Source organism: Calypte anna, chromosome 19 (assembly GCF_003957555.1).
Source record: "Calypte anna isolate BGI_N300 chromosome 19, bCalAnn1_v1.p, whole genome shotgun sequence".
Lineage (NCBI taxonomy): Eukaryota > Metazoa > Chordata > Aves > Apodiformes > Trochilidae > Calypte > Calypte anna.
The window spans coordinates 4,290,918-4,304,783 of record NC_044264.1 but is presented as its reverse complement, the minus strand read 5'-3'; the positions used below and the strand labels follow the sequence as shown (position 1 = coordinate 4,304,783).

Sequence of the window (13,866 nt, the reverse complement as noted above, 5' to 3'; positions counted from 1 at the left end):
TGGGTGGGTTTATTTAAGCAAGCAGCAGGAGCTTCCTTCCCTTCCCAGCCCATTGTGCTCAGCCCATACATAATCAGTACTCCCCATGCTACACTGGGCTATTTGTTGTGGTCAGAAGCCTTAAATGGCCCTAGAAGGGGGATCCAAGTGCTGAAAGTCACTGCTGTTAGACTATAAAGTTGACTGAGGTAATTTGTTGTCAAAGGGAGGAGGAAATATCCATCATAGAGAAGTTTTTACATATCCAAGCCCAGTTTGGTTACTTATCTCCACCAGCACCACACAGCTCTGTCTGTGGGAGATGATTTATGCCTTTGGCAACAAAACTGTAATTGGAAATCATTCTGCACAGATTGAAGAGTCCACACCGAGGCAAATCAAAACAGTAGGCAAGGAATGAGAGAGGCATGGAAGGGCTGATGCCACACGCTCTGGAAGGCTCATTCCAGCTGGGTTATCTCAGAAGAGTTTACATAAGCTTTGCTTGGTTTCTGAAGGTAATTATGCATGTAAAATGAGGGTTAAGTTCCTGGGGGAGTTGAGAGCAGGAAAGTGCTGGTGATGGTGACCCCCTACCAGGGACTGTGCTAGAAAGCCCAGAAGCTGCAGAAAGCCCTGCTGAGGACATTAAGAAGCTCAAAACCACTTTTGCCAAAAGCATCTCCTGCTGCTCACCTGTCCTTTGGAGAGGAGCAGAAGGCTGCAAACACCTACTCAAAACTGCCCAAACATTCACCTGAACTGCCACAGAGGAGAGGCAAAAAAGTGACACAAGAAACTGAGGGGACACCAAGGGCTGAGGAGCTGAGCCTGGGCTGCTCCAGGCAACAAAACCGTCCTGGGTTATCACACTGTGACTGACTCCCACTTTCCCATGGTTCAGCATCCCTGGTTTCAGAAGCTCCTGAGCTGGTGCAGGGACCACTCGTGTTCCCAGGAACACAAAAGCTCCCGTTCCACTAACTGGGAGCCACTGCCAGCAGCTGCTATTGCCAGGGAAACCAACTGACCTTAATTAGCAGTATTCATGTATTAATGCTTATGAGGAAGGAAAAAATACTGAACCCAACCTCTCCAGTATGATGTTCCCAGGTAAGCAACAGATTTAATCTCCTCCTAATCTCTCCAGTCATCCTGCAGTGATCCCACTCTTCCTTCACTCCAGGGGCAGTTGAGTTTTTAACTGCCTGCGGGATGTATTCCACCAGCAGATTATGCACACCAAGGAGATGATCTTTCCAGCTCTGTTAAACGTCCTCAGCATTAAATTCTGAAGGACAAACGGGAAACCAAATCTGTCAGTCACAGTCCAACAGCTTCCAGCGATGGAAGATTCACTGCTTTATTTAAGTGGGCTCTATCTTCAAGAAATATTCTCAAATACAGCACTAAGCAAAAGAGATGATAACAGTGCTAAGGGACCTGCTGGGCTTTGGAGATTCAGCCTCTCCTTCCCATGCCTTGGGGGAACAGAAGCCTTCTAAAATGATGAAGTGACATTAGAGGCTCCATGGGGACAACTCCCCTGCCTTGCACCATCACACCACCAGTGACTGCACTCTTTCAAGACTCAGGTTTGCACATCCCCAGGGAGCAAATCATGACTGCTACTTATCACATAAAGTAAGCCAAAAAAAAAATAATAAGTACAACAGGTTTGGGTCCTGCATTTACATGTGCATGGCCAAGGACAGCTTGTTATGGAAGGTAAAGCAAAAGCAAACACCATCTACACTGACTGCAGCCACGTGCTCCCCTTTGAGCCCTGGCAATAGCCTGGGCAATGCCATGCTGAGCTACAAACCCCACCAACTCTGTCAGACATGTAAATATCTGCAGGCAATAAAGTTCCCAGATGGGAGATGGGCAGAAGAGACAAGGGTAAATTCTAATCCAGGCCTGGCTGCAAAGCTGCCTACTTACCTCATCCCACTACAATCCATGCTGTGGTACCAAAAAAGCTCCTTCAAATCCAAGTAGGTGGATCCAATCCATTCCCCATCAAGCCCAAGCCCTGGGGGTAAGGACCCTCCCCCCGATGCATACAGGCCAACACCATCCTTTGCTGTCAAGTCTCACCCATTTTGCTCTCACCCGTGGCACCCATCTTTAGCACAAACTTTTTTTTTTCATTCATCTCTCCCATTCTTTATTCAAAGGAAAATACTGAACACTGGATCCACAGGAGGGTGTCTGGGCAGGGCAGGCAAAGAGCTTTGTCTGTACCTGCTAAAGATTTGGGGTTTTCCTGATGCAGCCTCCTCTCTGCTTTAATAAAACCCAACTCAAACTGCATTAATTTTCATTCCCCTCCAAGCCTTAATATATATTTGTAGGGCTGCAGCGTGTGGAGGATTTCCCATGTGCTACCTGAGAATGCACAGCACTGCAGGGAAGAACTGAAATAGTAATTAAACTGGAGGGGGTGGTGGGCACAGGCTGTTTGGTTTTGGTTTTTTTACAGCTGTATTTTGCAGCCTCTAGGTTGAAAAGAAACAGGTTCACAGAAAATGGCTGTTTACAGGGAGCAGGTGAATGAAAAATAATCACAACTACAGCAAAAGAAGGTGGGCTTTCCATGTGAAAAATATGTTTTTCAAACAAGAAAAAGCTGACCTAGTTGAAAATCCAGAAAGCAGCAGGTTGGCTGATTTATGGTGTTGTTACAAATATTTATTGGAAAATGCAATGCTTGGGGAGTGTGAAGAGTGCATCTGCAGGAACCGAGAAAGGTTTCAATGCTTTGCATGGTGGAGGTCTGCATGCCCTCCTCCCCTTCCAGTCCCTGAATTATCTCCTACATTTCAATCTAGTGATCTACCCAATTGTGCAATTTCCCTTTTATTGCAAACACAATAAATAAATAATATCCTATTGTTTTGATGCTTATGGCAATGCTAAAGGACTTGGCCAGGATCAAGTCACTCTTCCAGCAGATGCTGTACAAATGACAGCCCTTGCCCTTGACCAGGGGCAGTGCTGCATCCTTCCACCACACACACAAAGGAAATGACCACCAGAACTGCCTCCTGGGAGACTTCTTTACATGAGGTGGATTTGAAGTCCAGTTTTCCTAAACTGTCAGGATTGATCCCGGCCTTTGGAAACACCTCGAGGGCTTTGCTGTGCAATCCATGTGGTCTGCACCAGTAACAGCATCGAGGGAAAGCTTGCACCACTTGTTTAGCAGCTCAGCCTCTGAGCGTGAAGTTGCAGATGAGCCTTCAGAGGTCACAGCCTAAATTGAGTAGATTTCATTGATTGCACCATTAATTGCCTGCCCAGTGGAAAGCTGCTGCATGCTGAATGACTGGTTAATTTATAACAGATCAGGCACAGGTAGCTCTAGTACAAAGACAGGCAGGCGGCCAGGCAGTAGCAACTACTGCCCTTCTGCTACCTCACCGGACACTCAAACTTATAACCAAAATTACTGACCTCCTTTTTCAGTTGCTGCAATAAGCAATGGCTCCAAGCAATGTCATAAAAGAATGGTAGAAAAGAGTTACACATGCAACATACGAGATTTGTATTGAGCTGAGTGCTTGCTGGGAATAAAATGTGGATTGTAGCTTATTTCTTTGAGCAGCCATAATCACTAACTTGGTAGGGAAAACATTCCATTTACTCTGCTCGTGCATTACCATTAACAAATATCTGTACAGAGTTTGTTCACAAAGAAACTGCAAGAGCTTTGCTAACTGGAAAGGAAGGGAAGAACCCTGCATCCCAAGCTGGCACCACAGGCCAGGTGTTTAGGAACACAGTGCCAGCTTTTTACATGAAAACTGCAAAAGTGATAGCTCAATTATTGCCAATCGATGGGGAACTGGAGATGCTTTATTTATTGCCCCTTTTGGCAGTTTTGGGCTTGCATATTCTATCTTCTCTTCTGTAAGCATGCAAAGACAACAGCTGGTTTTACCTTCAGTGTAGTTTATGGTTTTATATAGAACTGCAGACCTGATTTAATAGTCAGAAAAGATACAACCAGTTCACTAGCACCTTTAATTATCTGTGCAGTTTTCTAAATCTATTCCCCAGGTTTTCTGCCTAATAGCTTATCGATTCCATGGATTCTGTGCCACCTTCCATTCTTCTTTGCCCTTTTATTAACTCAATCAGAGCAGAAAATAAACCCAAGGAGTCTATATAGAATCCTCCAAGAAGGGTTTGTTTAACTGCATCTGCAGGGTTGGGCTGGACAGTCAGTTGCCAGCACAGCTCTTCAGTAACCATGTTGCTCACTGTAAGTCTGAGTTGTCAGCAGAAGCAGAAAGAGCATTTGATATTTATTAAACAGAAGCATAAGGCCACTGCCAAGAAGAGGAGAAAAATCAATATATAACTCAAAGATTTGGCCCATGCATTTATTGCTGGGTTGTTTTTTTTCCTAGGTGAAGCTGCTCTATTTCTGGCTCTCCCCATGTGTCACTGTGTTACCTACTAGCTGTGTCCTTCTCCATGGGAAACCAGAGCTCCCTTGGTTTATAGAGGACTTTGTGGAGCTGCTCTGGGATTAGGAATCACAAGCAGCAGCTGAAGGCCTCTGCCAGCAGCAGGACCACAAGCCACAGCAACAGACACACGAACACCACAGCTATAGGGTTAGACCTCAAAGCCCCTTTTTACAGGGGCCCCTGTCCTACAGGTGTCAACTACTGGAACAGGCAGTTCCATATATATGGTAAACTACAAAAAATTATATGGGAAAACTACAAGACAAAGGAAGGGACGTTTGCTGGAGCAAATACGGAAAATCCAACTGTATCACAATGGGAATGAGCCTCCCTTTTCTTTTTTTGCACCTACCTCTTGTCTTGCTGCCTCCTCCAGGTAAGACCTGCCACTCCAGCTTGTCTTAAATAATACTAATATAAGTACTAATATAAGCAGTAACAAAGTAATACCCAAGCACCACTTGTACCATGCTCTGCTGCTGCTGACCTGGCTGTTACCAAACTCCCATTAAATCCTGCACATAGAGATGGAGGCAGAAAATCTCAGTGGACAGATTTTCAAATACACAAAATAAAAGGCATCTGCTTCAGACTGTGTGCCCTCACACATTGCTTCCCCAACAGGAAGAAAACTTCACCATTACTATTTTGTTTTATTTCATCTCCTTCACCATACACACCTGCTTGTTAAATTATGAATTTAAAGGCTAAGTATTTTTCCAACAGCTCTGGGGGAAGCTCTGCTTTCTTGCAAGCTCAGAGCTCCCCTCCACCACATACACTGGAAAGAGCACAGAGGTGCAGGCTAAAACACAAAACGTGGCCTTTCTTTGTGCCCTTCATGTGCCTCCCTTTGCCATGAAAGCTTGCCAACTATGTCCAGGTTCTTTGCAAGACATGCAAAGAAAAAGATAATCAGGCAAATTATAAGGGGGAGATTTGCAAAAGAACAAAGCACCTACTTTTCTCTTCCAAGAGGCTTTGCAAGCATGCCTAAAGCCAACTGGGTGATACACGTTTTTCCCAACAACTGGCAAAAACTACTGTAAAAATCACTCCATTGTGCAGCCAGGAAAAAAAAAAACAACACACAAAGCAGCAGAATAGCTTAAAGCACTGCAACACTGGGGAGATACGAGTTGTATTTCACTAGCATTCATTTCCAGAGGGTTGGTTGCAACCTCAGTTCACTTCAGCAACACATCTGGCCTGTTCAGGAAACTGGCTGCACACAAAGGTGGTTGCAATGCACCAAATGAACCAAGTCTCCAATGTTGTTGGGAGACAACACAGCTTCCCATCTCAGAGATGTTCAAACTCAGACTTTCCACATTTCTCTTGCTGCCGAAACTGTCCTTGTTCTAGCTGGCTTATTAATCTGAGTGGATTCTTGCTTTTTTAAGCAAGAATACTAATTAGAGAGTGGTAGAAGGCAAGAGCCATTACCCCCACACCTACACAACACACAGGACACAGACACAGAACTGCAGCCTGAATTCAGGTGGTGCTTTTCATACAAACTACAGCTTGCAGGCAGATCCTAGCAGCTCGGGTTTGCACGTCAGCAAAATTACCCATCTGATGGATAAACTCCACTCCCACTCCTCTAGTGCCACACAAGCCTCATTTAACAGTTAGTCCCACACAAATTCAGCACAGCTCACATGAAAGGGATTAAACCAGTGTTTTCTGATGATAACTGCCAATCAAGAGTCAAGTAATTGGGTGTACCTGATATGAAATAAGCTCCAAATGCATTTTTGAAGCAATGCCACATAGTTACAGCAAAACATTGCCTGTGCTGGACAATTCTTAAATCCATAACTGTCTGTAGGTCTCTATTTTATTGTCCTTATTTTAATTTGTGTGTTCCTCCAAATAGACTTCCCTCCTAGCCCACCAAAATTTCTTTCAAAGTAACCAACACTAATGGCCTCCTTGTGAAACCCCTCTGCACACCAGAATCAGTATTTTTCCCATAACCACAGATTATTCCTTTCTACCTCTTTAATTTCTAGGAAAATCTGAAAGGGGTGATTAGACACCAGCTTCTGAGAAATCATAACTTTTCCTACCTTTAAATTCCTCTTCCACTGGATGTATGCACTGCCTCCTCTTTGTCTTGCAGGTCTGACCTTCTGGCCTGCTGGTCTACAACTTCAAAAGCTTCTTGCTTTCTCATTGATCAGATATGCAGCTTTTACTCCTCAGCTACCTCCAAAATCACCTAGCACTGCCCAGAAGTTTGCTTTTTCATCTGTGGAGCATGCCACTTGCCACCCTGCAAAGAGCAGGACAAATCAGGTAAGTGGAATATTATTTTTATAAAGTATTTGATTCTGTTAAGGGAAGAAAGTAAAAGAAACCCTTGCCTTGTGCCTGAGCTCTCCTTTTGAGGCTGAATGTTAAATGTGGTTGGATCTTTAAAACAAAATGGAGGTAAACAGCTTCACCTGGGCCCCCAACAAGCACCAGCTGATATAATCAACAAGGGTTAGCAAATGTCCTGACCTTCTTCAGGCTGAGCCCTCCACCAATCTGCAGCAGCCTGGAGGCTTTTAACGAGATTATTCAAGCTCTAACATCATTCAGCAGTTTGAGCTACTCCTTATTGCAACAACCTGCAGATCTTGGTTGTTAACAGCTGGTAAGATTTTCAAGGGCCATGGAAGGGATGAGTAAAATTGCCAGACTAACTGGATTCTAAGTTTGCCCAGAGCAGGGGCAGCCATCAGGGCTGTCCCTTTATTTGAGAGCAACTCCAGACATGACATCGTTTCTTCAAACAATTTTGGTGTCACTGCTGTTCCCTCAGTCCTAACTATCCTACCTGAAACCCTTCTTCTTCCTCTGCTTTAGCCTCTGAGCTGCTGATCTGCAGCCAAGTGACACAGCATTCCTGTCATCCCCAAAGACCTTTTTGAAGCTTAAAAGCAGTAGCTTTGAAATACCTTCTCCTTGATGTGGTCTCGTGTTTTTGACTACTAAACAGCCTGGCACTGACACAAAACCTTTACATATTGCCTCCTGCAAACACAGAGCATCTTCCTCCCCCAGTACAGAAACATACAGGCTGTATAGGGAGCATACAGAACAGTACAGGCTGGTTTAGAGATGACTGGATACATCTTCAATCAAATTCAAAGTGCATGTGCCTCAGGTACAGCATCTTGCCATTCCCTTCTGAAATCCCCCTACATTTCAAAGCTCCTAGTTCACACCTTGCTTTGATACAATCCTCATCATCTTCACAGCAGGTTTGCTGTGCATTTCACATCCCAAGGAGCACTCGGCACAAAGACTTTATTGCTTACTGCTATGGTTTAAAGTAATAAATATCTGATTTGACACAGTTAAGTAAAATTGCTGTATCCAAAACCCAAACAAATTGGCCTTCCCTTCACTCCCCCTAGCAAGGCTCTGATCTTCCTTCAGCTGCAATGAGAAGATGATATGGGTCCATGGGAATGCCAGAAGGACATTTGAAGATTATCTCATGGAGGCACAGGAGATGTAAATCCTGGTATCAGGCATTTCATCAGCTGTTGCTGTGGGCCACATGAAGCAACTGGACACATTCACTGATCACCTCAGCACACAAATTGCATTTACTGTCAGATAATGGCTCTGATAACTGAATGACTACAGAAAGTACTCTATACCACTAGGATCTTGATCCAGGCACTTACCAATAAAGCTTAAGCTGTTCAGGACAATTTATTATCTAAGTCATTAGCTTAGACTTAGCTAGAAGTTTGTCTCTGAACATGCTATCAAACCTCAACCCTATTCCACCTTTCAGTTAGTAAGAGCACCCAACAGAAACTCACAGCCAGCACAAATCATCAAATGGAGTTAGCACAGAGTACAAAAAATCAAAACCAACCAAGCCTGAAGAAACTATCCTGCTATAGAAACTGTGAAAATGCAAGAAAAAAAAAATCTAGACAAAAAAAATAATAAAAAAACAAGGACAGCCCACCTGAAAGCCATAGGTAGCTTTAAGAATATGGATCATTTCACTTACTTGGAGTTCAAGTTGCAGCTGTGCTGTACACAAACCATTACAACTGGAAAATCTGGTACAAAAAAGATCTAAGTATTGACTTGCAAAAATCAACAGGAGTCTAACAAAAAAAAACCACGTACAGGAAAGATCTTAATTATGGAGATGAAACTTTTAACATTTCAAGTTGATTAAAACAGCAGGGATTTCAAATTCAGTCTCCATCTTATAAAAGATTTTCTTCTGATTTAATTCAGGTTTAGAGTTACACACAGGTGCTGGGCTGTGAGGTGTTTATTAACTTCAGCTGAGCTGAAGCTCAACACTCACCACCAAGGAGGCACAGCAGGGCTCTATTGCCTGAGTCAGGCTTGCAAGTTCAGAGTCTGCATGCAACTGAGTGGAAGATAATGAAGGGGAAGTAGTTCTTCAAGTAACATTTTTTTTATTTTTACTAAGGAAAACTAAATTTTAACTCATTTGGCTCCTCATCAGTTTTTACTCATGCACTTGTGTCACTGCTGTCTGCTTAGACCAGAAAAGCTTTGGGGCTGTGATCATTAATGTTACTCTTTTGTATAGTGCTCATCCTTTGCTGGTCTGCACTAAACACCTCACTAACAGCTAATTAAGGGAGGACATTTTTTACTGTATGTAATTTAAAATTGCAAATATCAGACAACCAAGAAGGAACCAGCAATAAAGCAATCCTTCCCACAAAAAGCATCTTCCAAGGTTGCAAAATCTTTCTCTACAATAAATGCTTTAACCTTGGTCACTGCACCATCTTGTGGACTTGAGTGTCAAGAGGTGAAACAGGGCAAATGTTCTTGTCCCTTCTCCTGAATTAAGAGCACAGCAGGACAAAATGCTTCATTTTTAAATATATCCTTGCATACTCCTTATCAAATTCCACCTATTAAATTCTTATATTTTTGAGCAGTATTAGGTACAGTTCATAACATTTATGCTAAAATTTATTTAAGCATGTAACCAGACACTACATTAACAAAATAAGATGCATTATTATCATACCAGACTTCTACATTTGTCATCCTTGTTCCTTATAGGAAAATGTGGAATGTGAGGAACCACAAAGCTCTGTAGAAGCTGCTGAGCCTGAGATGCCAACCCAACCCCCCCCAACTATTGTGAGCCTTTATTCTTTGCTCCAACTCAAAGACACTGCCTCCAGCATCTGAGAAATTGTAACAGACAAATCCTTTACCAATGCAGCAGTGAGAGGAATAAACCCATGCATTTTCTTTGCGCAACACCAGTATCACCTTAAGCTGTTCCTTCCTAAAAACCAGCAAGTCCTTTGACAGTGTCTTCCTTCTCTTTTGGTAATTTGAATTCAGGGCAAGAGTTGAAAAATTAACTGCTTTTCCAACTGCCTTCAAGAGAAAAAATGTTTCACAATTTAGGATCTATTTCATTCTGAAAAGATAAAATATGCAAGTCTATTCCTTCCTCCCTTCTCATTAAGTGGATACAGCCAGGTAAACCAATTCAGCTGTAACAGCAGCTGCCAAGACAAGAAAGAACACACCTTCAGATTTTATAGCTGGGTTATATTAATTATAGTGATTTATGGGTGTACAAGTGATTATTTTAATGCAGATAAAGAGGATTGCTTTATTATACCAATCAAGAAATAACCAGTATTTATCTGAAACATAAGGCTTGTGATTTAGAAAAAGGAAATTGGGCAGAGGGCAGCTACTTCCCCACATTACTGGGACTTTAGTGACAAAAGCCACACCACACTTGCTTTCCTGTTGGACATTTCCATACAAGAACAAGGGATGCAGCCAGTGCATCTTCCCTCCTGTGTGCAAGGAGACCACTTGCACAACCTCCGCTCTCATTCATTCTACCTCTGATGTGACAGGCAATGAGCTGCCTGCAGTTTGGGCCTCTTGTCACTCACAACAAATTCCATGGCCAGAAATTACCCGTCAGTCCTGTCCCATCTTTAGTGCCTGAACACGGGGATTTGAGCCAGGTCACTACTTAAATGCATATTCTCATCACTGATTTTTGCAGTTCAGAAAGGCTCAAGTTGGCAGATACTACCCAGAGCTGCAACTCTCCATCAGGTCAGCAGCCACAGCATGTGACTTCAGGGGGTGTGTACTCACTGTGCTTCCTCTCTCTCACAAGTGACTTACATGACATTGCCATCTCTCATTGCTAACAGCTGCCATTCAGCCATTCTTAGCTTCACTGCATTTTCTACTTTCATCTTTCCATCTACTTTCAATTGATCTGTGGTTGCTGACTGTTGCTAAGTGTCAAGAGACTCCTGCCAATAATTCTCTTAAACCTTTAGAAAATCCAAAATAACTGCATTTTAAAATCAGGGTTTTCTTCTGCTTATTCCCCAACACTGATGATGTCCTCAAATTTTTAAATAAAAATAATTATTTCCCCTCCTCCGCTGCACTGTAACATAAATACTTTGTATGCTCCCAGGTAAGACCACTATTGTTATGTTTAGGAAAATTTATTCAAAAGGCACCATATTCTGAAATTATCACTTTTCCATTTAACTTCACAGAAATGAGTCTGTTGGAGGGCTTCTGCTGAGCTTTGGCTTTGATGAAAACAAACAATACTAAAATGAAACTCATTAATAGTTAACTATGTAACAGACACCACTAACTTAAGTACAAGAGCACTGAAGCATTTTTAAGCCTTCCAGTTATCCTGACATAATTAATCTAACTGGGAGTTTCAGCTTTAAATGCTGTTTTTCTCATTCAAGCACCTCAGTTTTGTCTCCAAGATTCCCCCAAACCTGTTAGCTTCTGTTCATCAACTGCAGTCCTATCTTAGAATTAATCATTACCATAAAACAAGTGATGCCAATACTGTTTAAAGCAAGTAAATTACCAAACATTGGGTACAACATTCACACAGCTAAACTTCATTTAAATTACCTGCAGTAATTATACTGCTAGGTATGTACATCTACTTTACCATATTATAACAACCTTCACCATGTTAGGAAAAATATGTTTAATAATGGAAAGCTGTCCTTAATGCAGTAAAGTCACAAAACCAGACCCAGTTAGGGTTTGAGAGAATTTTAATACATGTGTAACCAAAGTTGTAACTATTTCTTAACATCACAGGTAAGAAAAATATGCAGTGTTACACACACTAAGCTCCTGTGCACATTTTATTGGATTCCTTTTTCCTCAGTCAGGATGTTTTCAGCATAAACACCTGCAAAACAATAATATGGGTAAGTTAACCTGTCAACATTAAATGTTAGACAATTTGTTAAAATAAAGGATATCATCAGAAAAACCTTTGCTCACCACCAGACAATCTGCCGGTAATTCCAGCAATTTTTGGTTAGTTTCATCATATGATATCTTTAGGTAAATTGATGCCTTTCTAGCAGAATCAAAACATTTACCCCTTCCCCCTTCAGTGCTGTCAGTAAACTAACACTGGACAGCTGCTCTATATAATTTGCTGTCTCGTTCTTTTTGCATAGAACTGCACTAATTACACTTTCAGATCTAAGAATATAGAGAATTAGAAAACAAGTCAATGAGAACATTCTCAGCCAGGTGGCATTTCTGAGACTGTAGTCAAAAAGCACCAGGATGAACCCAACAGCACACCAACCATTAAACTCACCTAGAACAATCTCCTGCTGTTGGTGTCTGCCTGCCTCCCACAGGACTGGTGAAGAGCTGAAACACCAGTTGGTATACACTAATAACACTTGAAGACCTGCAAACTATAAACATACAGATAACAGAAAATAAGTATCAGGATTTTAATTTTAAGAGAGGAAAAACAGACTGTTTCAAGCCATGAAGTTTGAATTTACAAAATACATCTCATAAGTTTTTGGTAGCCTACAAATCTTGTTTTATCTCAATTTAGTTTCTACCTGGTGGAAAACTTTACATGGTGCAGTGAAATTCATCACCTACCTTCTCATTAGAGTCATTTTCAAGAGCAATCTGCTCCCAGTCCCAAGTGTGTCACATTATCTGAGACCAGACTCTGCAGAGAAAGTGAAACAGATGGATGTGAAGCTATGGTAGGGATTACAGGCAGCGCTTTTTCACAGAAAGACAGAACAAATTAGCTCTAGAATTTCTACAACTCAAGCTCTGCATGCATGCAGCTGTATTTCAGACAAATAAGAAGGTTCTCGTCAGTTCTCGCATCTGACGGCACTTCCTATCCAGGGTTATCATCATCAACAGCTCCTGCATTTGTTTACTGAAAAGAGTCATTGTTTTGTCTTATAAAAGGCATCAAATCTTAACTTAGTGATATATAAAACTAGTTTTAATTAGTTCTTAAATAACTTGTTCAGGATATAATTGTTACAGACTACTTGCAAGTAACAGTTCTGTACTGCTTTACATCGGTAGCATGGAAATAGAGACATGCAATTTTTACAACTTTGCCCACCTTAGTACAAAAACCTTTTCTCTTCAAGACATCTTTCTGCTGTGGGAATAAAAACGAGAGGCATTACTAGAATACTCTTCCTAATTTAGCAAGTTATAAAGAAGGCTTATGCAGGGAGAAAAAATAAGCAGCAGAAAAACCCAACCCACCAAACCAAGAATCTCACCACTAAATTTCAGCTTGCAGTTATACCTCTGTTTGTGTTCGCTATCGTGAATCAACTAAATATTTATTAAAGTTGTCAAAAATCCTCTAAGCTTTTCTTAGAAATTTCCCACATGTAGCTTGTTAAACTGCATGTACCATAACGACATTTTCCAATTAAAATTCCACAGGCCAGTTCTAAAGGCGTAATATTTACTGCATAGAGCGGTTTTATTAATTAATTAATTTACTCCACCACCTCGCCAAGGCCTGCACCGCCCATACTGCGGCTCAGGCGGCACACACGCAACCTCCCAGGCCTCACAACCCACACAAGCCCCTTCTACCTTACCGAGGAACTCTTTACAGCAATCTAGGCTCCATTCCAGCCCCACTGGAGGGGTCCCAGCACCCGCAGCCGCCGTTGTCCCCGGTGCCCGCCATGTCAGGCCTGTGAGGAGAAGCGCACTCACTCAGGCGCCGCGTGCTCCGAGACCGCTCCCCCCACCCCCTCGCTCCCTGGAATGCTCAGGCCAGGCACGCGCGGCGCCCTGAGGTGAGGGAGACATCACCGGGCGGCACCACTGCCGCGGGGGTGGGGGGGCCCTCACCTCACTTTAGGGATTTTAAGGGACCCTCTCCCCTCAAACCGCACCTCCACCCTGCCCGTTTTCCTCAACTCCCAACCGGCCCCGGCCCCACGCAGGAGCCCCACGCAGCCGCCTTACCTCCGTCTGCGCACGCAGGAGGAAAGGGCGAGAAGATCGGCGCAGGCCGATTATAAAGGCTTGGGCCGTACCACCCCGC

General features: G+C 42.7%; 1 long non-coding RNA gene and 2 other non-coding genes across 4 annotated transcripts; all 3 read right to left on the bottom strand.

Annotated features, from left to right (window-relative positions):
- Positions 1–11,454: 11,454 nt before the first annotated feature.
- LOC115599373 lies at positions 11,455–13,835 on the bottom strand. Of its 2 annotated transcripts, none has more exons than XR_003988361.1 (6): positions 13,788–13,835; positions 13,407–13,510; positions 12,916–12,954; positions 12,426–12,498; positions 12,124–12,226; positions 11,455–11,700 (listed from the first exon to the last, which is right to left on the bottom strand). It is a non-coding gene; the product is annotated as an uncharacterized LOC115599373 (long non-coding RNA). The 2 variants fall into 2 exon arrangements; XR_003988360.1 differs by having other exon boundaries at positions 11,456–11,700; positions 13,412–13,510.
- On the bottom strand, positions 11,774–11,847 carry LOC115599406. The gene has a single exon (XR_003988384.1). It is a non-coding gene; the product is annotated as a small nucleolar RNA SNORD65 (small nucleolar RNA).
- Positions 12,628–12,702, bottom strand: LOC115599402. Its single transcript, XR_003988380.1, has one exon. It is a non-coding gene; the product is annotated as a small nucleolar RNA SNORD49 (small nucleolar RNA).
- Positions 13,836–13,866: the final 31 nt, after the last annotated feature.